This window comes from Eschrichtius robustus, chromosome 11 (genome assembly GCF_028021215.1).
Source record: "Eschrichtius robustus isolate mEscRob2 chromosome 11, mEscRob2.pri, whole genome shotgun sequence".
Taxonomy (NCBI): domain Eukaryota; kingdom Metazoa; phylum Chordata; class Mammalia; order Artiodactyla; family Eschrichtiidae; genus Eschrichtius; species Eschrichtius robustus.
The window spans coordinates 69775501-69798228 of record NC_090834.1 but is presented as its reverse complement, the minus strand read 5'-3'; the positions used below and the strand labels follow the sequence as shown (position 1 = coordinate 69798228).

Sequence of the window (22728 nt, the reverse complement as noted above, 5' to 3'; positions counted from 1 at the left end):
GTCTCCACACGACGGCCTGTCAACTGCATTCAACCTTTACGAGCAGGTGTGTGCACATGCACAGGCAGGTGAGCCCTGCCTGAGTCAGAAAAGCCTAATGGGCTGTTCGAAACCTACTGACATGTCAACACACTTGGGAAGCTGGGATCTGTGATGTAAATGTGAAAAGCCCTGTGCTGCAGAAAAGCAGTCTGACAAAACAAGGATGCGCATGGGGAGGCTCTTGGGAGACATGTCCAAGCACGGGATTGCTCAGCCAAGCGGGGACGGGCTGGGCAAGCTGGGGTAGCCAGCAGGATGGACTCTACCTTGCTTTCGCTGGGGCCCACATTCCCATGCTTTGTTGCTGTTACTGTTCTTTGTTTGTATGTTAGGCTTGTTTTAAGCCTTGAAAATAGGACTCATAGTCTTGAGTGGGGGAATTTCTGGATGTGGATGAAAGTTCTTCTGGCCCTCCCTCCAGGCCCAAACCAGGAGATAGGAGATTCTGTAATTCCCTTTGTGCCCAGGACCAGAGGGATCTTTCCTGGAGTGCGTGCTGGATCGTGAACAGCACTCGGGCAACTCAGCCTGAGAGGTATGCAGTCCTTTTTGCCTCTGCTGGCAAACGGAAGGGTTTACTTGTTGGTAATGTATTTGTTCCTATATTCACCCCACAGGTACCGATTACCTTGTGCCGGGCAATGTGCTAAGTGAACACAGCTTAATGGCTCTCAGATGCAGCCTCTGGGGGGTGAGCAGGCCAGAGACTGACAGGGCCAGACAGCCCTGAGCAAGGCTGTCTTCCCTTCACCAGACCCGCCCAAGGGGCTCTGTGCCCACATCAAATGTGCCGTTACCAGGGGGCCGGTTCAGGTGTCTGAGCAGAAGGGAGACAGAAAGACTGTTTGGGCCACATCCTTACTATGCAGAGGAACTGAAGTCTCCTATGAACTATTTTCACAAAGGCTCTTTAAAACCATGCAAGGTTTCAGACAGTAAATACAGAAAGGCCTCTCTGATTAGGGCAGAACCAGTCCCTAAAATACACTCAGCTGCTGACCCCACTTGTGAGGAGATGATTAGCTTGACAGGTTGTGCTTTGTTGTTGGTAACAGCCGTGGGGCTGACCTGGAGGGTGATGTGAGCCTGTGTGAGGGGGGCCGCAGAGCTCTGAGGGGAGGGACACCCGGCTCTCCAGGTGACACTCAAAGGCCACGTTCCTGTGAGCTCAGAGATGCTGAGACAAGCACTCCAGGACCAGCGACTGCCTTGGCCATTCCTCACTCGATGGGTCAAAACGCCCCTCCCTGACCCACACCCCGACAGAGAGCAGCCCCAGGGAGGACCACAGAAGATGTGACCGAGCCGGGGAATTTTCTGTCAAGGTTCGGGAGACAGTCTCCTGCCATCCCGATGTAAGACATTTGGGTTGGCTGAATGAAGGCGCTGGACTCTTCTCTAGGTGTTTGGGCTTATGTTATGCTCTTTCCTTGTAAAGAAACGAAACCCAGGGGGCCACAAGAGATGGACTGTGATACGAGAGCAGGAAGACCTGGACTCCAGATCGCTCTCCGGGTTTTTGTTCCCCTCCCCTCCATGAAGGGTACGTCAGGCGCAAAGTTCTGCTTCCAGAATAGGTTTCCTGGGGCAGACCTCGGCAAGGAGCTCATTAGAGAGGAGAGAGGCACGAGTTCCCGAAGGGCTCTCTCTCTTCCCCAAGACCCTTCCCACTCTACAGGGCTGGGATTTTTAAAAGATTCTGGCTCACCCTCAGGGCAAATGATCCACTTCCTAGATACTTCTGCCTTGTAAATATTGTCCTTAAAAACCGCAATATATTTTCATTGATCTTTAAGTAGCCTTCTCACCCCACACCCCCAGCTGCTACAGAATTATTGTGTGGCTTTGTCTGGAATGCAAAACAATCCCTGGAGAGACAGGGTGCACATGAACTCACAAGGGTGTCTGCTATCAGCTTATTTGGCAAGAGGAATCTGAGACATTTTAAATATGAACTGTCAGTGTGGCCCACCCCACCCCGATGCCCTAGCGCCATCAATAAACACCTCCACTGGTTCGTGAGACACAAAATGTAGAAAATGGACACAAACTGTCTGAACACAAGTCCCACAAACATTTCTACAGGGAAAGGTACTTCGGACGCCTGGAGAATTCATATCTGGAGAATCTCTGCTGGTCTGATATTTCTTTCAACGACTCTCACATAACTAGCAAGTGTTTTACAAAGCCCTTAACAGTCTGGTCCCAAACCCCTCCTCCCCCAGCTTATCTCCCAACTGAAAGTTCCACTCCTACTTCAGCTGAGAAAATATGCCCATGACTCCTCCTCACTTCCAAGTACCGAATCAAGCCTTCATACCGCCACATCTTTCACTTGGAAAACTCTCTGCCTCCTTCTCTGCCTGGCAATCCCCTACTTACCCCTCAATAGCCAAGTCCCAGAGCACATGCTTGGTGCCAGTTTCCCTGTGCGTTGCTCTCTTCTCAGTGCTTTCAGAGCACTTGGTGTGTGACTCATTATGACACTGCTTAGAGCAGTGGCTGTGGCTCTATACACATCTGTCCTGCCACCAGGTCAGCCCATGAACTCCTGGGAATAAAGGAACCAGGTCTTACTCACCTTTGCATCCCCACAACCAAGCCCAAAGCCTGGCACTCAGAAGTCCCATCATAAATGCTTGATGCCTCAATCAATGCCCGGCCCACTTGGCCCAGCTCTCCCTTCTCCATGCAAAGAGAGGCCGTGTGATATACGGAGCGAGGAAAGGCTTTAAGACCAGACCCCCTGCGTCTGAGCCCTGGCCCCTGTGGGACGTGGGCTAGTTATTTAACCTGTATCTGCCTGTTTTCTCCTCGATACAACAAAGAGCCATGCTCACCTCTCAGAGGGCCGCAGTGAGGAAAAACAAGGTAAAATATGTAAACCCAGCGCCTGCTCAATGGAAAGAGTTCACAATACATTTCCTTGAGCTCAGCAGGAAGTGCTGAGCCAAATGGAGCCCTCTAGAAAGAAGTGAATGGCTTCCGTTCTGGTTTACGTGCCAGCAACACAGCGATGGGGCGGACAGCCTCCAACCCAAAGCGCCCCCTCTCAGAGCAAGGGATGGTGCAGGCTGCACTTGATTCATGCCCTCAGCTCCAGAGTCTCAGAAAGAGGCATGATTAGCAACAAAGCTGATTTCTACCTGAATGATAAACCCACGAGAGTCCACTATTGCTGAGGCTGGGCCGTCATATCCTTCATTTCCTGTCTTGCATTAATCTTTCACCCCAAGCCACACCATAAAACAGAATACTGCTGACCCAACAGTGTTAAATCCCTAAGTACAAGTCAAACAGCCCACATGTGAGAGAAGCCTCAACCTCGAGGTGATGTCACACCCAGGTTTTATTAGGCCTCGATAAACAAGGAGGTTATTGTGGGCCCTGATAACACCTTGGACAATCAAGCCCAGGGTCAAGGAGAGGAGTGGAAAGGGGCAGTGGCTGAACCCACAAGAGGAGGCAACATGGCACTGGGGAAATAGCCACTTTGTATCAGGTTTGTGATTCCAAGGCTGGGAATCAGGAGACCTGGCTTGCATCTCGGTTCCACCTCTAGCTTGCTTTATGGGTCTGGTTAAGTCACATCTCTGGGCTTTGGTTTCTTTACCCATAAAATTGGAGAGATAGATCAGATGACCTGTAGGTTCTTTCCAGCTTTCACGCCCAAAGATCATCAGTCTTAGAGACAGATCCACCCTCCTCAACCCTTGCCCTTTGTGTGTTAGTTGTTTGTCTGAGACATCTCTTAGCTCCCCCTTAGCAGCTTTCCACCAACACCACAACCATTATTGCTCCAGAGTGTCTGATCACCCCTGACCACAGAGCCTGGCCAGGGAAGAAGATGATAAACTTGGGGCCATGTGTTTAAGAACATATCTAGTATCCTTTGGTCAAACAACTGGACAGAGTCCAGGCACCTCGGGACATGAAGATCTTGGATATCCCAACAACCCCTAATAACCTGGGCTGGTTTCTTTCCACTCACGGGTTAATCCCACTCCCCTCCTATACCAACCTGTACCTCCTAGGTCCCCAATGCACTTTCAAATCATTAGACATTTTTTTCCAGGCTGCTTGGCAGGAGACTAGGGCAGCAACAGGCAGTTTTTATCTGCACTCTGGCATATCTCGGGGTGGGGCAGGGGAGAGGCAACACTACAAAGTCCAGGAGAAAATGCCTACAGAAGCAAGCAGAGGAGGTGGCAACCTGGAGGAGAAGACGGTGCTGATCACGAGGACAGGCAGAGTGGGCACTGGGAGTCCAGGAGGCTCCTTTAAGATGCCACATCCCTCTGTGCCTCCCTCACTTCCTTAATAAGAAACCTGAGGGCAGGTGAAGTTCTGTAACTGGCCCATGGCCATGCCGAAGAGCTGTGAACAACCAACACCAGATCGTGGGTCTTTTGACCTCAGCCCACTCTTTTTTCCACTCTACTCTGCTGAACTCGAGATCTAATTAGGTTGCTCTAATGAGGCCAGCTGGATCCCCTGCAGACTCTAAGCAACATGACCCAAGTGTCACTCAGGGAAAGAGCAGGCCCAGCAGATATTTTGATAACTGCCTCCCTAGCCCCATGCATTCCTTCCCAACCTGACATGGTCCTCTGCTCTTTCTCCAGCCCTTGCCACAAAATCTTAAGGAGTTCAGAGGGGGAGTGAGAAAGGAGACGTGGGCCTTCCTGTCCCTACAGAACCCTAAATACCGAAGATAACCCACAAAGATCTCTCTCCTTTGGTCTAGGGGAGATTGATGGGGATGAGTGGCGGGAGGGAATCAAATTAAGCTGCTGGAAGTCTGACCTGATGAGGCCAAGAGTATTCCCTGTGAGCAATTAGATGGGTCATCTGAAGGTCTATGATGACAAACAACAGGCTCTGTCTCCGCCAGGGACCTTTCAAGACCAATGTTGGTCAGATCATCTCAGCATCAGGAGGAGTTAAAGACTCAAGGAATTAATTATTCAGTGTGCGTGACCCAGTTCCCGGAGGTGAGGTTGGGTGAGAAGAGAACTCACTAGTTCCTTATCGTGGAAAGAAATTCAAATACTTCACAGGGTAGTGTTCCCTTTGCTGCCAAAGAGGATCCATTTATGGGTAAGAGTGACCCCACACCCCGCCCCAAAAAAAGGAAAAAAATAACCAAAGTTCACTCATTCAACAAATATTTATTGAGTTCCTCTTATGTCCTTGGCCCTTCAGAAATTTGCATATGGGTGAAGCTTAGTAGGCTATAAAGATGAGGGAATTTATAAACAGGAGGCCTGGGCTGTGGCCCAGCTCAGCCCATAGACAGCTACATTAACCCTGGGCAGGTCACAGCCTAAGTCAAATTCCTCATCTGTGAAATGGGAGTAAATGAAGATTTACTTATTATGAAGATGAACTGATCTTGATGAAATGTAGAGTGTAATGTAAGCCAAAGGTGTAAACAATAATGATGTGCTACTGCACACTTTCCCTGCAGAAGTTTATAGCCTGGTCGTGTTTTGGAAAACAACTCAATGTCAAGGTACCTATTTGGCAAACATCACATTCTCTGTAATTTGGGCAAAGTGTATGTTTCAACCTGCCAGTGGAGACGGAGCCTGCAGTCGGTACCAGGCTCCCAGTCTGTGTGTCCAGGAAGTTGCAAGAAGGGGCAGGGTGAAACTGGAAAGAGCAGGACCAACCTGGGCCTGTATCACATCTGGACGGAATGAGTGTTTCAGGAGAGCCCTAAGATTGAGATGGGGGAAAAGACCAACTGGAAGGGTGGTCAATCAGAAACAAAACAAAATTCATTTGAGCACAATAGAGGTGAGCCGGCCAGAAATGCACACACTTCCCTCCCCATACACATTTCAGACAATGATGGAACTGTCTATCGTTCAACCCTCCTCTATGCACACACTCCACTTTCTGTGTTTCTCCAGGAAACGGGAGGGATTCTCAGGCCACAGCAGGCTGGCTGATCAGGACCTCTTTGGCCAGACACTAAGAACCAGAACCACTAAAGCAGCTTTCCCCTAGGTCCTGCCAACCCCTTCTCACGCTGCTGCTCAGGATCTCAACACGGACTCCTCATCCTCCCCAGCCCCCTCCACTGTGGATCCTCAGTGCCCACGAGGCCAGCCTCTGAATCCCCAGCCATGCCTGCCGGCTGCCCTTCCTCTGGGGCCTGTACCCTGCCCCAGCCTCACCCTCCCCTCCTTCCCCCCCTCCACTGGGCTCTGCAGCCCCCAGACACCAGCCACCCCTGGTCTCACACCTCCAGGGAAGCTCCTGAGGCAGGGTCAGTTTTATTCATGTCTACCTTCCCTCTGACTCAGGGCATTCTGTAAGTTCTTCACCCTCCTGTAAATGCAGACAGATGGTCCCCAAATGTTCTCTGATGGCTGTATACAGAAGGGAGGCGGAGGAGGAGAGAAGGGGCGTGGAAAGAAAGTTAGACTGGAAATCTAGGACCTGCCTTCTAAATCTCCACTGGACAGCAGTGGGTCATGCAACCTTGAGAAAATAATCCTCAGGCCAGGCCTCAGTTTCCCTATCAGGTAATGAGGGGTTTGCTCTAAATAACCTCTTGGGTTCTAATTTTAAAATTTGGTTATAGAAACCAGACTAGCCTGGTTCACAGGAGATGTGGGTCTTGAACCTTAACAGCCTATAGTCTGAGAGCTCAGACCTCAGCCTCCATGTCTATAAAATAAATGGGGATGACTTGACTACCCCTCCCCAGGTACGAGGCCCCCACGAGACAGAAGATAGGACTTCGTGAGCCATAAAGCCCTGAAGAAACCTCAGGGCCTGAACTCCTTGAGCCAACAAACATTGTTGCTTCCCTGCCACGGGAGGAGCCTGGCGCTGCCCGGCTCAGACAGGAAGGTTGGAAGACGGGTCCTTGCCTTCCAGGCTTCCACAGCTGGTGGGGGAGACGGACGAATGGACAAAACTCGACTCAGCCAGTGACACACCTGAGATCTGAACAAAGCGCTAGGGGAGAGAGGAGGAGGTCCCAACTTTGCTGGGAGAGTGAGGGAAGCTTCTCAGAGGGAACACGTGTCCTGGATGTGGAGATCTGTTCCGGGAGTTGTGGGACTGGAGCTCCCCAGTGGAGCTGGGAGGAAAGGAGAGGAAATTTTCAACTCTTGGACAAATGGTCTGGAAAGTCACTGGAGGGGCCCTTGAAGGCCAGTGGGAGAGTGACAGGCAGACGTGTCTTTGAGGAAGGTCTCTGGCAGCATTGAAGAGGACAGAGCAAGGGGACAGAGTAGGGCCAGGAGAGCAGTGGGAAGGCTCTTACATAGTTCATGAAAGTGATGATGCCAAACAAGTCATTGATTTTTCACTTACACGGAGTCTTCCAGACCCTACGCCTCCATGCACCTGCTGAATTTATGGAAAGATACGAACAGGTTTGCTCTCTTGACAATGGAACCCAAGCAGAGGAAGATGCTGTGATCATATTTGCAACTCTTGGACAAATGGTCTACCATGCTTGGAAGTCACTCCCTGCAGAAGCTACCCAGCCAGATTCCTGTCTTGGCACAGACCTGGGCCCGCAGGAGACGGAAACAGCATCAGAGCTGGGAGTGGAGTCAGGACAGCTGAGCTGCTGGTCTTACTTAGGGGAAGAGGGACAGAGATTCCATCCACTCAAAGCCCACTGAGTCACACAGGCCTTTCATGTCCCCAAACACATCTCAGTCTCAATCCCTGCCACACTCCCTTCTCTGACAGCGTGGGAGGGCTGTGCGGCCTTGGAGGTGGTAGGCAAAGACAGAGGGCTTTCACCAGCCATTGTTTCTTCATAGGGGTCACATTCACTTGGGCTCGAAGGAAGAGTGCAAGCACCCCTATTCTTTCCAAAGCCTGAAGCCAGCCCCGCAGGAGCGACTCAATGGCAGAAAAGAGATCCACCACTGTGACTTACTTACTTGATTCTTAGGCATCACGATGACTGAAGTCAGCTCCTCCCAGGACAAGCCATGCACAGGTTGCCATATTCCTTTAAAAACAAGAGCCCAACAAGGAATGTCAAGTAGATTATCTTACATTACTGCCTCCTCTCTTCTCCCCACCAAGAGGTTCCACATGCTGTGCACTTTGTCCCGTAGTAACACTTTACCCAACAAGAGGAAACGGACAGAGAATGTCTCTTCGTGCTCCAAGTTTTTCATGTGAAGAAAGGAATTATGAGACGGTTAAACACATTCCTTTGTCTGCCACTGGCTGGGTACCCTAAGGCTTATTACACCTCTACACAAAGGCTTGCAGAGAAAGTAAGATGGATCTGGAAAAGAACGCTTCATTAGTTGCTTCAGTAAAAATAAAAAATGCCAGAATTTCTAAGCTTAGGACATGAGGGAAGTAAAATCAAGCTGGTGTAAAAACTTGGTAACAAGTCACCAATGTAAAATTGGTCATATTTCCAAGGTGGAAAGGTCCAAAATGCTGAATAAACTAGGAAGTCATAAGCGTGGACTATCTGATCATGGCTGAGTTTCCTAAACAAATTATGATTTTGGCTTCCAATGACCACCTTAGTGATTTGGTTACATCCCACTTCTTCTGCAGAAAATGCTTCTACACCTGTTTGGAAAATGGAGCCTGGAGTTACAAAAATTCTAAGGATTTACTTTCACAACCCCAATTTTCTAAAAGGTGGCCTCCAAAGGACAAAACTTAAGACATGTAAGACAAAAAAGAAAAGAAAAAGACATGTAAGATTTGAGATCGCCAAGAGGCAATCGCCATACTCCGTGGACATACGCTCACTTTGCTCGGCAAGATGGTAGGGCTACTTGCCCACAGAAATACGTACATATTCTCTCTAGTACACAGAAGGCTGCAATTAGAGCCTAAGAGTTGGGACTCACTGTTCAGAATCCTCAGACTATTAATGGGAGAAAAGCAACTATTTACTGAGCACTGGCCATGCACGGAACGAGCACTGTTAGCGACCAGACATGCTTTGTCTCAGTGGCTCCTCACAGACAGGAATAGGGGCTTAGAGGGCAGAAGGCACTTGTCAAGGCCCCAGGGAGTGGCAGGACTCAAGCCCGGGCCTGGCTGACCCAGTGCTCACGGTCTCTCCCACCACGTTGAGGTGAGAGGTGTCCCAGCACCGCTGCGATGGGCCCGCACGCCCCACGGCAGCCACCTGAGCGGAAGCTGCAGTCATCCTCATCCCCATCCCCATCATCATTATCAAGCCACACCTCTCCAGCCCGTGGCAGCTGACCAACAGGCTGGCCTGCCTCGGCCACATTCTATCAGCCTGAGCTACAGGCTCCGTGCTGCTGCCTTGAGCCATAAGTCAGAGACTCAGGAGGTCTCCACCCGTCTGCCCCCCTGCTTTTCAAGGGAAGCTTCTGGGTGCAGTGGGTGGGGGAGCTGGACATCCTGGTGCAGAATTCCGCTATCAGTCTAGCCGGGTATGAGAACCAGGGGCCGCCCCTGCTCCCGAGATGTCAGGAACGGAAGCCCCTACCAACCCTGGGATGTTACTGAGACCAACAGCAGGGAACGGGGGCTCTCTGAGGTTCTGCCTGGGCTGTCGCATAGTTGGATGGAGGTGGGCATTTCGGGACCAGTCTACAAGGGCTAACCACCAGTCAGATGCCCACATAGGCCTGGGCACACGTTGCGATCCAGCCACTCCAAGGGCCAACTGGTACCCTCCATCTGACCAACAGCCAAACATGCTTCAAGCTCCCTTTAACTCCACTAAACCAGAAGGTCCTAAGGCCAAGCACCTTCCTTCCCCTCGAGGGGCCTCAGTTTCCTCAACTGCAAAATGAGGAGCTTGAACTAATTGGTGATATCCTCACCAAGGACCCCTTCTAACTGCCCCCATCCACAGGCCCTGACTTTTAGAGACACCTACGAAGCTAGCCTATTGTTAAAAGGAGGGGGAGGGATTAACCCGCATGCAGGCATTACGACAGGTGGTTAGCATGTGCTATCTGAGATAATCCTCCCAGCAACCCAGTGAGGCAGGTAGTACAGCCACGTCACAGAGGGCAGAACTGAGGCACGGCCCAGCCTCAATCCATACTGACCACAGCAGCCTGGGACTCAACGGCGGAGCTGGCCGGAGCCCATGCCCACGCTTGCTCCCTGACATGTTGCCCTTTGTGGTCAATCGGAACGAGGAAACAATCTTTGCTTTCAGATTGGCCATCATGCCAATCCCAAGCAAAGACGTATGAGGTCTCCAGGTCCCTGTGGGCCTGACTTAGGTGGTGCAGGAAAGGTTTCCTGTGAGCTTGAGTGACCTCATGGATCCCGAGGGATGTGAGAGGAACTCTGGGGACCTTCCTACTTCCATAGAGTCAGAGACTCACTGAGGAACCCCAAGCACTTGGAACAGGGCCTGGCACCCACTAGGCACTCCATCAGTATTTGTTGAATGGTGGAATGAAGAAATCCAGAGCTTAGATGCACTGAGGGCTTGTTCAAGAACCGTTAGGCATGAGTTAGTGTGAGACACACCAAAACAAGCTCAGAACCACAAAGCCAGCCCCTCAGCAGTGTGTGCCAAGCAGAGCTCTCCACGCCCAGCCCTCGGCACAGAGGATGAAGGCTCAGATGCTGAGCCAGGACCGCTCTTCATCCCAATTGCCAGGGGAGCACCTGAGAGAGCAAGAGGAATGTCTGAATACAAAGGCCACCCAGCAAAGTGGTCACCAGCTCAGGCCCGAGAATCAGGCAAACCTGGGTTCCTGTCTCGGCTCTGTCACTTTAAATTAGTCAGGTAGCCCCAGGCAAGTCACATAACCTCTGTGAGCCTGTTTCTTATCTAAAAATGGGGATAATGTTAGTCCACAGGGCTGTTCTGAAGATGAAATGAGATAATGCTGTAAAGGACAGCCCGGTGTTTAGAGTAAGTGCTCGGAGATGGCATCTGCTGTATCGTCTGCATCAGAGTGGGCGGTTAGGTGCACACTGGGAGTAATCTGCTTGGGTTCAATCCCTGCTCTCCTACTAGCTAGCTATGTGACCTTAGGCAAATTGCTTAAACTGTCTGTGCCACAGCTTCCTGGTGTATAAAATAGGACTGATTGTAAAGATTAAATGAGGCCTGTAAGTAAAGAGCTTAGAATAATTTTTACTTCAAAGTAAGCACTCAATAAAAATTCATCTCCAGAGGACTTCCCTGGTGGCACAGTGGTTAAGAATCCACCTGCCAATGCAGGGGACATGGGTTCGAGCCTGGTCCGGGAAGATCCCACATGCCACGGAGCAACTAAGCCCGTGCACCACAACTACTGAGCCTGCGCTCTAGAGCCCGCGAGCCACAACTACTGAGCCCGCGTGCCACAACTACTGAAGCCCGCGTGCCTAGAGCCCACGCTCCGCAACAAGAGAAGCCACAGCAATGAGAAGCCCGCGCACTGCAACAAAGAGTAGCCCCTGCTCACCGCAACCAGAGAAAGCCCGCGTGCAGCAAGAAAGACCCAATGCAGCCAAAAAATAAATAAAATTCCATTTTTTAAAATTAAAAATATTCACCTTCTGCTTAATTATTAACATTACTAGCATCCTTCTCCCTTTGTTCCAATATCAGACTCCACCCCATCCCTCACTCACCAGCCTAAAAGGCAGGCATGGGACTCAAGATAGGTTCATCAGAGTATCCTTCCTCCTCGGCCACATTCTTAGGTACAAAGGGTGTGCATGTGCTCCAAGCTGGGCCGAGTTCCAATCGGAAAACTCCTGGGGAAGGCCTGATCCTCCTGGGTCAGGTACAGGGCTGTGTGGGGTCAGCTGGGAGCTGCCTGTATCCATGGACTAGGTAGGGGATGCTGGTCCAGGGATGCTGGAGGTCACCTTTCTGGGTGTTCTCTTTCTGGGGCTGGATTCTGCAGTGCCTCCTTTGAGTCTCTGTACCTCCCCTAGAACCTTCCAAGGTATCCCATTTTTGCTTAAGCTCATTCAAGTTGGGTTCCTATCACTTGAAACCCAAAGAGTCCCCACTAACAGCAGCAGTCAACAATTGGCTGCTTTATCATCACTAAATCCCGCCCAGGAAGAAAAGCCCGCTGCACACTCTCAGTGAGACCCAGGAAGCCAGGGAAAAGCAAACACGGGCAGCAAGGCGTCTCCACAAACTGAGGTGAGAGGAGCCGCCCATAGCCCTTGAACCAATGCCCTTCCTGGGAGAGGAAGATGCTGGAACGAAAAAAAGTACATAGCCCAGTCCTGCGGGCCTGGGCTGGGAACCCAGCCTCAGATATGGGCCCTCCTGGCCATGAGCAATAGGAAAAGGCAAGGAGAGAAAGAAGGAGACAGTTAATTTCCACTGCGTCACGGTGATACAGGAAAACATCTGGGAAGCTCCTTGAAACAACTCTATTTAGAGGGCGGGTGAGGGAAGAGGAATTAGCTTGTCTGAGCCCTTAAATGACCCTTTCACTGGTACGATGTCATCTAACCTTCAGCACAGCCCTAGGAGCTGGATGCTTATCCAGCCCACTTTCCAGGTGAGGAGACTGAGGCTCAGAGAGCTCAGCAACTAACTGGCTGAGGTCACGCTGCTAGTGCCTGCTGCCTGGTGCACCTGTCATGCCGCCTCCCCAGCACACTCTGATCCCTGAGCCTGAGGCCTCCTCTACGCCCAGGCACAACTGCTGCCACTCACACCTGTGTTCAGACCCACTCAAGGGAGGTGGGATGTGCCGCAGCCCCTCATCCACAACCGGCCCCCACCCCACCCAGAGACAGCCTCCCAGGCACTGACAGGACAGGCAGCATCTTGATGTTTCCTTCTCTGAACATGAGTTATTTCAGTCTCCAAGAGCTCCGGCGTGATGTTAACAAGACGGCATGTATCCGTGGGTTTTACACAGGATATGCCTGTCAGAATCCCATGGAGAGTTTCTTTATTTTGGGGGGGGGGGGGGGGGCGGGGGGTGTTTTTGTTTTTTTCTCAGTCACTTTTCTCAAGAGATTCTGACTCAGCAGGTACAACTACAGTGCTGACACACAGCATGGGCTGAACAATATTATCTTTACTTTGTATCATGTTCCTGCCACCTCCTGGGCCAGCACCCAGAGAGAATCTCTTCCTGTTCCTCCAGGCCTTCTAACGGCACCCTCTTAGTTCCCTCCGGGGAAAGAAGCTCCACCTTCAGAGGTGTTTTAAAGAGATTTAGAAAAACCAAAGCAAAAACCCAAACCCTAGCCTGGTAGCAAAAACAAAGAATCAAAACACACTGGCCGGGCTTCCCTGGTGGCGCAGTGGTTAAGAACCCACCTGCCGATGCAGGGGACACGGGTTCGAGACCTGGTCCGGGAAGATCCCACGTGCCGCAGAGCAGCTAGGCCCGTGAGCCACAGCTACTGAAGTCCACGCACCTAGAGCCAGTGCTCTGCAACAAGAGAAGCCACTGCAATGAGAAGCCAGCGCACAGCAACGAAGAGTAGCCCCCACTCGCTGCAACTAGAGAAAGCCCGCGCGTAGCAACAATGACCCAACGCAGCCAAAAATAAAATAAAATAAATAAATTTTAAAAAACCGCACTGGCCGCCTCCCCCTCCTCCTCGCCTCCAGCTGCGGGTTGAGCACGCCAACCAGCACACACAGCTGTCTTCTTCCACAGGCCCTGGGAGCTCAATGCCAAGGTCTGCACAGACATAAACCAGTGGGGGTGAGGACTGTGCAGACACAGACATCGGCTGGTACCAGAGGAGACTCAGCTGGAGAAGGAAGCGGCAGCTTCCAACGTTTTCTGGAGAAAAACTGGAAACCATGATCTGAGATGATGTGAAAAGCATCCTGACTACAGTAATGTTAAGAAGAGCAGCCTTGTCAGGGCCCCGGCTGCACCCGTGGGTGTGGGACAGTTCAGTAAGCCATTCCAGAGGAGCCTCCCCCGCTGACCCTCACAGGACACACACTTTACAATGCCACACGCTCCCCACAGCCTCCCTGCCAGCTAAGGGTTTTTGTTTGCTTTCTGGCAGCTGGGTTCAGGCAGCGACTGGGGCAGTCGTGGGGGATTACCCAGGCAAGTATTTCCCTTACTTTTCTTATTCTTTTCATAGCTTTATTCTCTGCGATTTAAAAATAAATACATTAAAAGGAACTGGCTGGTTTGCCCTCAGGGCACGGTTTGGTTTCCCTCCTCCCTGGCTGGGCCCAATGATGCACCATGCTGCTCGGCAGTGCCTGGCGCTGGAATGGTGTGCAGTATACTGGCAGGGACCCGTGGGCAAGCTGATCAGCTAGACATCTGAAAGGGGATGGAATGCTCAAGGGGGTCCCATTTCCTGCTCCTCCTGGTTCCCATCAAATCAGCCAGGAAAAACCATTCAATAAACATTTGCTGAGTTTCGTGGCTAAAACTGTGAAGAATACCAAAAAGCATAGGGACTAGGGGTCTGAACTTGGGAAGCAGAGGCAGCAGAAGGAGAAGCAGTGCCTCAGGGCCAGCCAGCACTTGGGCTTGAATGCCAGCCTCACTGTTTGTGCGTACTAAGACCTTGGGGGGATGATGTCTACCTTATAAAACTAGAGTGTGGATTAAATAAGATAATACGTGTCAAAGAGTAACAAAGGCTGCCACATGTTAGCCATTTACTATGAGCCAGGAACTGTGTGCTAAGTGCTTTGTGTGGATTATTTCACCAGATCCTTACAACTTCCCTGTGAAACTGGCACCATATCCTCCAGTTCAGATGAGGAAACTGAGACTCAGAGAAATCAAAGCACCTACCCAAAGTCACACAGCTCATAAGAACCAGCACTAGAACACACACCCGGGCCCATCAGACTTCAAAGTCCTAGTCTCTGCTCTGCTGCCTGCTGTCTGACAGGTGCTCAAAACACATTATGTAACATGTAAATGCTGAACTGGGGGCTGCTGGCTCTCCACCCAGGAGGCATATGGAGAAAAGAGGGGGAGTTTTGGCTGAGAGGGTTTAGGAAACCTTTCTGAAGTAGGCAGGGCTGAATCTCAGCCTTGGAGGGTGAGGATGGAGACAGGCCAAGGAGGAATGGAAAGCACTAGAGACTGGGAGAAACAAAGCAAAGAGCTGAAGGCAGGGATGACCTAGGCAGGCAGGCAGAGAGAGGCAGCAGAGATTGGCCAGGCTGGAGGAAGAGAGAAAGGGTTATGGTCACCTGAGCTGTTACCTTGGTGGCCGTTCTACCCGGGCTCTTTCTCACCCACACTCCAGAGAGGCTCCTCTGACTGCTCCTTTGGTCACACGATAATCACAGAGGGAATCAAAAACCATGATTATAAAGGCCCAATAACCCCTCCCTCCCCACGGCAGGCTTAGAACCCAACTGCAGGAGCAGACATTTTTGCCAACTCCCAGCCTGTGCTGCTGCGCCGACCTGCCAGACCCAGATTCTAGCCCGGGCTCCAGGACGCTGGGAATCTGAACACTGCCATACGCACTGAAGTATCACCACTGCCCCCCTGGCGTTCAAGGTTCCCAGGAGGGAGAAGAGCACACAGGTCAAAAGGAGGCTGTGGTGCATAAGCTCCTCACGGCAGAGTCCCTGTCTCACTGGACTTCATATTCCCGGGACGTTGCAGGTACTTTTTCAATAACCTGAACCAAGTGGAAAATTCTTCCGCTTAAGGAACAACCCTAGAGTTTGATAAGTCTGGATTACAGTCCATCCTGGAGCCCTGGGTCTAGTCCCACCTTAGCTGGAAGGACCATTTGCCTGTTTGTCTCCTGAAGAGGAAGTGCCCCCACCCCAGCAGTTTCTGCTTTGGCCCCCAGCAGCCCCCTGCACCCTGGATGTGGTTCTGAGTCCTGAACCTAGTGCCTGCTCTTCCCCCTGGGTGAAGCCGGGGATGCCGGCCTCCTCCACCTCTGAGTGCAGGTTCCCCCCTCACCCACCAGACCCCACACCCCCGCCCCCTGCACGTCTGCTCCAAAATGCCAAAAGCTACAACGCCCTCCCACTGCCTCAGCTCCCCACCAAGCCCAACCTAGGCCTTGGACCCACGGAGAAGGGAGAATGGGGTTGAGATGATTTAAGCAACTCTGATCATTGGCTCAGCTCAAGCCCACCATCATGTGCTTTTTTGGAAGTAACAGGACCTGGAGGAGGGAGAGGATAAAAGTAGAACTGCAGAAAAGTCTGGTGGTCACATGGTCTCCTCCCCACCCTCCTCAGGAGAAGAGCAAAGGGGAAATGATGAAGGGCTTTGCAGGGATGGTCAACCTGAGCCTCCAGACGGAGGCTGCCTGGCACGGGCATGGGCGCCTGGGTCGTTACCTTCCACTCACGAGTCATGGGCATATTACTTAACTCTGCCAAGCCTCAATCTCCTTACCTATTAAATGGAGATAATAACCAATGACCACACAGGATGACTGTGAAGACTGAGTGAAATGTGAATGTGAACGTGCTTGGCAAACTGTAAAGCGCCCTTAGAAACGGCAGACATTTCCCACAGTCTTGGGAGGTGGGGGGCTTCAGGTCAGAATATTCGGCTGCAAGGGAAATGGGAAACTGGGAACCCCTCCTAGTCGGCAAACCTTCTAGGACAAGGCACAAGTCTCCAGGGATTGCAAAAACATTGATCAAGACCTATTGCCCAGTCTCAAGCACTCACTGTCTGGTGAGGGGAAAGCTACACCCACATTTGCACCATAAGGCAAAATAAAAATGTGTTACTGGAAGGAGAGTGTGGAGAGGATAGGACATTTTATTCTGGCCTCAGAGGTCAGGGAGACTTTTGTAATAATATTATAACATAATAATTATTAGCATAATATTAAGTCTTTGTGAGTGCTTGCTATGTATGGCAGTTCTAAGTATTTGCATGGCCCATCTCATTTAATTCTCATAAAAAGCCTGTGAATGGGTTCACAGATGACAAAACTGAGGCACAGAGAAATTCACTCCTCTCTTGGCCTCACCGAGCTGGTAAATGGTGGAACTGGAATTTGAATCCATCAGGCTCTGGGGCGTGGTCAGCCAAGACAGATCTCAGACTCTCTAGGCAGCTGAAAGGCTCTGATAAGGCCTGCAGGGATGAGTCACTGAGGGAGGGCGCTGACTCACTCATGGCCTCTCCTGCTCCTGGGCAGCTCTGACTGCTGGGCCAGGGTTTCCACTCTGACACGGCCCCTGGTCTGTCCTGGAAGTTGGCCACACCTCTGCACTCCCCAAGGCTCCATGTGGGCACCATATACCAAGGGAGGCTGATGTAAGAACCTATATGTCAATGTACATTTATATAACAGATCACTTATGAAGTAATTTCTTATTATAAAAGGTAGTCAATATCAGAGGGAAAAAAATTTGCAAATTCCGGCTCCGCCACTTACTCTGCTGTGTGACCTCAGGCAAATCTTAGCCTCTCTGAGCCTCAGCTTCTTCATCAGTAAGATGTGGTTAATAGTGTTTATCTCAGGCAGTCGTTACAAAGGTGAAATGAGATAATATGTCTAGTGCAGCACCTGGCACACCATAAACTTAACACGTTATGGTTGAATCACATGACTTTACAAAGGGTTTCCACTGGAAAATTATTTTCTTCACAATAATATTTGGTGGTAATAGTATTCATCTGCCGCTAAGCTAAATCCATTACATGCTTTACTTCATTTAATCCTTAAAAGCATCATTTTCTTCATTTGGTGTAGCTTTAAGACAACAGAAAGAATATGTCCAACACATTAATTTTACTCATACATACACATATAGGGAGAGAGAAACAAAACTGTCAAACAAGCTGATATACTATAATATACAAACTTACTATATGCCCGGTACTGTTCTAAGCATTCTACATTCAATAACCTATTTCACCCTCTTTAAAATGTGCCTATAAGGTAAGTACTATTTTGCCCTCATTTTACAGATATGGAGCTTGAGGCAAACAGAGGTTAAATAACTTGCCCAAGGTCACTCAGCCAGGATTCAAACCCAGAATAATGAAAGAATACTAAAATAATGAAAGAAAAGTCACAGCAAGAATGTTTAAGCCCCACATTCTAAGAACTTCGGGGATTGCTTGTCCCCCACCTCCCCACCTAAGCTCTGCCATCACCCACTTCTGCCAGTTCCACTCTCACCCTCACCCCTGTCCCACTGCTCTTGCTCCCTAGCTCTGCCCCACTGCTCCCAGGTAGGAAATGTCAAACTAAGGGGCTTTGTTAGGCCCTGGTCCTCTCCTCCTGGTATCTCAGCTTCTCTGCCTCAGCCCCCTATATCCCATCCTCTACAAAGCCACTAGGGACATCTTCCCATATGTGGCACTCCTCTGCTCAAGAACACTCTAAGGGTCCCTGCTGCCTAGAGCTGAAGTCCCCAATGGGTTGAAGAGGATCAATGAAGGACTCAAGATCCCCACAGGATCTGTCTGGCCTGGCATCTTTCCCTTGGGCCCCAGACTTCTCACTTGCTGGTTTATAAGTCCCAGCACAGGGCGAGTCAGTGAGGCCTTTCCTGACCACCTTATTTAAACTTACAGCCCTCCCCGCCACTGCTTCCTTCCACCTGCACCCAGCACACTCTAGCTTCCTCCCTGCTCTAGTGTTCTGCAGCCACCTCTCATCACCTGGCCTCACACATTAATTTAAGTCTTTATTGTCTCTCTCTCCCTCCTAGAATAGAAGTTCCACATGGCAAGGGATTTTACCCTATTTTTTTCCTGCTGTAACTGCAGCACCTAGAACAGTTTTCTGGCACAGAGTAAGAACTCATAAGTACCTGCTGAATGAATGAATGAATGAATACACATTTAAAATGCCTAAGAAGCAAGTGTCCAAACAGAACAATGGTGGGGGTATGGCTAGCATGCTTCTGGCCCTCCTCTCTGCTCCTGAGAACATTTCTGGAGGACAGGCCTAGATTAAAATGTCTAGAGGTCAAAGCCTTCCTAGGATTTACAAGAGTTCCCTATAAGACCCTGGGTCCTCATCCTCCCATCCCTGTTCTGAACGTTCACACACACATACACACACAATCTATCACATGCACATGCGCACACACACACACACACACACACACACACACAATCTATCACATTGAAGGCAGTCTGCATCTGTCCTAAACTCCTCTGCCCAGCCTCATCTCCCTCTGAGACTCACCTTCAAACCAGGCCATTTCCCACTTCTCCTGGCCTGAACACCACTAGAGGTGCTCTCATCTTCCTCCCACTTATCCATCTGCACTTCACCTACTCTTCAAGATACAGATCAAATGTAGCCACCTCCGCCTCCACCTCCTCCAGGAAGCCTTCTAGGCCCTCTCCAGCCTCTAGAAAACACTCGCCACGCCCACTTCTGTTTCCACCAGTCACATGGAAATTAGTCATGAACTACTTTGTGACTTGCCTTCTATGAATGAGCTGAACTGTTACCAAAATCTCCTGTTACTTAATTTTTTTTTTAACACGTGTATCTTGTTTTTTCAAGAATACTGTGAATGTTTTGGGAGGAGAGGCTGGGCCTTAACCATATTGTCATCCCCATGGCACAGGGCCTGGGGCACACAGTAGGTGCTAAATGTATGCTTCTTAATTAACTGCCCAACATAAGCAAGTCACCTTTCCAATCAGGTCACTTCCTCAATTATAGGTACCTGGACTGGTTTCTCCCAGTGCCCTGAATTTTTTTTTCAGGGCCTGCTCTGACCTTGGTTGTCTGCAAACCCAGTCATGGGCTTGTGTTTTCAGAGGGTGTCAGACCTGTTCTAATCATGCCCCCCTGTGCTGAGCAGATGAGGATGACTAGGAAAGAAATGATACGTAAAGTCCCACAGGTCTGGAAAAGGAAAGGACATAGTTGTTCCCGGCAAACCCAGACATTCAGAGTGTTTCCATTTCCTCAAATATGGGAGTTCAACAGAGGAGAAAACACAAAAACAAAAAAAATGGTGAAAAAAACAAAAATAAAAAATTAATTAAAAAAAAAACCCCCACGGTGTTAAGTTTTAGGTGATTTACCACAGAAAACCAACACTTGAGGCCCAGGTATGCCTGCTGAGCACCAGCTCTAAGTAAACTGAGATTAGAACAAAAGGCAGCAAAATCTCAAGTTACTTCTGAGCTTGGAGAGATGAGAGTCAGGGAGGAGGGAGGTGGCCCTGTGTGCTGCAGACCCTCTATGCGCTGGGCCCATGCCAGCTCCAGGGGAGGGTCTCCCGGCATCCTCACTGTGAGGTAAGTGGTCTGTGATCAGCCTGTTCACACCTGAGGAACTGGGCCCACATGGCAGCAGGAGGCAGAGTGCCGACTTGACCAGGTGAGTCATCCTCTTTCCACAACTCGCCAATCAGGACTCCCAGATTACCTATGCTTTTGAAAATTTTGAATAGCAAACGTATCACTGGGTTCAGAAATCAAAAAGCACAGGTGTATCCAGGAAATGTGCCCCTCCTACTCCTGTCCCATCGACCCATTCTGTCCCCGCTCCGAAACAGGTAACCACGGTTATTAGTCGCTCGTGTGTGTCGTGAAGGTGTTGATGTACATACATGCAAATGGAAATCTGTCTTCCTTCCATTACGGACAGCAGACCATACACGTTTCTCTGTGCCCAGCTCTTCTCTTTTAAAGGAATGGACTTGGACTAGGGCAGGGAGACAGAATATCTCTGTAGAAAAAAAGAGAGGTGGGTCTGTGCGAAAGGCCCATGAAACAAAGAGACAGAGATATTCTGGAGAACATGCGTGTGAGGAGAGAAGGCTGAGGGAGCACTCTGGAGGACATGAGTGTGAGGAGACTGAGGTGTAATGGTCCAGTCACCGTGGGTACCACTGGTCGGTGGCTGACCCGGATCCCAGGTCAGCCAGAGGAGAGCCCTGAAGGTCGGGGGGCAGGCAGGGGATCAACCACCCTGATGGCACTAAAGCCCCACCGGCTAAAAGCTCTGACCAGCCTCGCCAAGCACTTCATCTTCCAGAAGAGAGAGGAAGCGTCTGTAAGAAGGGGACTAAGCTAATTCCCACAGCAATGACCGAATGGGTAGTGACTAGGGGCCACACAGGAAGGAACTGCGGAGGAAAAGCAATCATTTCCTCTGGAACTTGGGAGGGACCAAGAAGGGGAAGTTGGTGCCTGAGACTCTAAGGAAACAGACTTCAAATTGCTAAAAGAATAGAAGGGCTCTAGGACCCAAGAATGAGGAAGTAAATGATTCAGACACTCTGAAATGCAGTTCTAGCTGTGCAGTTGAGGATGGAGGTGGGGCGGCAGGGGGACAGAGGGAGAGGCAGGAGGAAGAGGAGGAGGAGGAGGAGGGAAGATGGGGCCTTTTAGGAAGCAGGCAGCTCACCATTATGGTTCAGAGCTGGACTTAGGGGCAAACTGACTCGATGCTAATTCCGCCCCTCCCCTTCCTAGCTGTGAAATCTGGAGCAAGTCAGTTAACCCCTCTGCACTTTAATTTCCTCATTGGTAAGTGGGGATAATGAGAGTATCTACCTCATGGGGCTGGAACAAGAATGAAGTGAGTTAGTGTTTACAGAGCCCTCACATGGTGCCGGGCTCACCACAGCTGCCATGTGAGTGTTAGAGAATAGAGCCACGTGGTTGTACAGGAAGCCTTGACAAGGTCAGTTGTTGAAAAGCGCAGGTCCCATCACTGGGAGAAGGATGCGTAACCAAAGAAGCCCCTGAGACAGTGAGGCAGGGCCTCCCTCAGAGCATCAGCCGGAGGAGGCCAGCCCAGGATGAACTGCGGCTGCACAACATGCCTAGATGGCAGGAAGGGGTGGGGGTCGTCTTGAGCCAAGAGGTCCAGAGGCGTAAAGGGACCCTGGGAAACTGGACCTCGGCTCCCACTCTGGACACACGATGGCCTCCGTCAAAGAGAGCTATCCTTAGACTGACACATAAAGATCCAACACTGAGATGAGAAAGGGGGCTGAGAAGGGGGGTCGGGGGAAGCTTGGATTTTTAGAAAAGGATATTTAGATAGTTTCAATGACATCAAGCCCCCTGGCCGGCCCAGAACACTGGGAACTCTGGCAGATGAGACCGTTGAACTGCATCTGTGTGGGGCAGTCCCAGAGCCCTGTGGGAACGGAGAACACATGATGTCAAGGAGCGTTCATGCCTTTCTGTGATAGGATGCTTAATGGTTGATGGAGAATTTCAATAGATGTGGCATAACTAGACTCAAGAAGGCATCTGGTCAGAGGTCAGGAGAGCAAAAAGGCAGAGACTTAAGCAGGAGCAGCTTGGACTACCTTCCCCAAGCAAGCCCATGAAAGATGACGTTACGAGGGGAGGACTCTGGCAGAGGGCTCTCTCCTAATAAGCATTTTATCCGTGACTTGGGTGATGCTAGGGAAGGCACACTAATTATACAGGATCCTGAAAGAGCGCAAGGTAACAGGGTTGCACAGAATTTAACCCATTGAAATTTAACAGAAACGCTTGTTCTGAATCAGATGGAAAGAAAATAGGAGGCTCTGCACTTAAATTCTAAAGCCACACACACCTGAGGACAGGGGAGAAGCAGCTTAGCAACACCCCCTGTTAGAAAGATCTGGTCAGGGGAATTCCCTGGCGGTCCAGTGGTTAGGACTCTGAGCTTCCATTGCAGGGGGTATGGGTTCAATCACGGATTGTGTAACTAAGATCCCGCAAGCTGCATGGCGCGGCCAAAAAAAAAAAAAAAAAGATCTGGTCAGGAGTAATGTCAGTGAGTCAATAATGTGAAGTAGCTGCCAGAAAAGCTGATGCAATCTTGGGCTGCATTAAAAGGAGTAGA

At 50.4% G+C, this 22728-nt stretch overlaps 1 protein-coding gene across 9 annotated transcripts in view; it reads right to left on the bottom strand.

Moving 5' to 3' along the window:
• MICAL2 (microtubule associated monooxygenase, calponin and LIM domain containing 2) overlaps positions 1 to 22728 on the bottom strand; it is a 224182-nt gene that overhangs the window by 189716 nt on the left and 11738 nt on the right. For 6 of the 9 annotated variants that reach the window (XM_068555431.1, XM_068555426.1, XM_068555422.1 and 3 more), the window contains one exon: positions 7962 to 8032. The gene's annotated coding sequence lies outside the window, so the exon portion shown is untranslated. Of the gene's footprint in view, positions 1 to 2424; positions 2594 to 7961; positions 8033 to 13285; positions 13401 to 20485; positions 20605 to 22728 lie in introns of all 9 variants that reach the window. The other 3 variants (XM_068555425.1, XM_068555424.1, XM_068555423.1) reach the window with 3 other exon arrangements.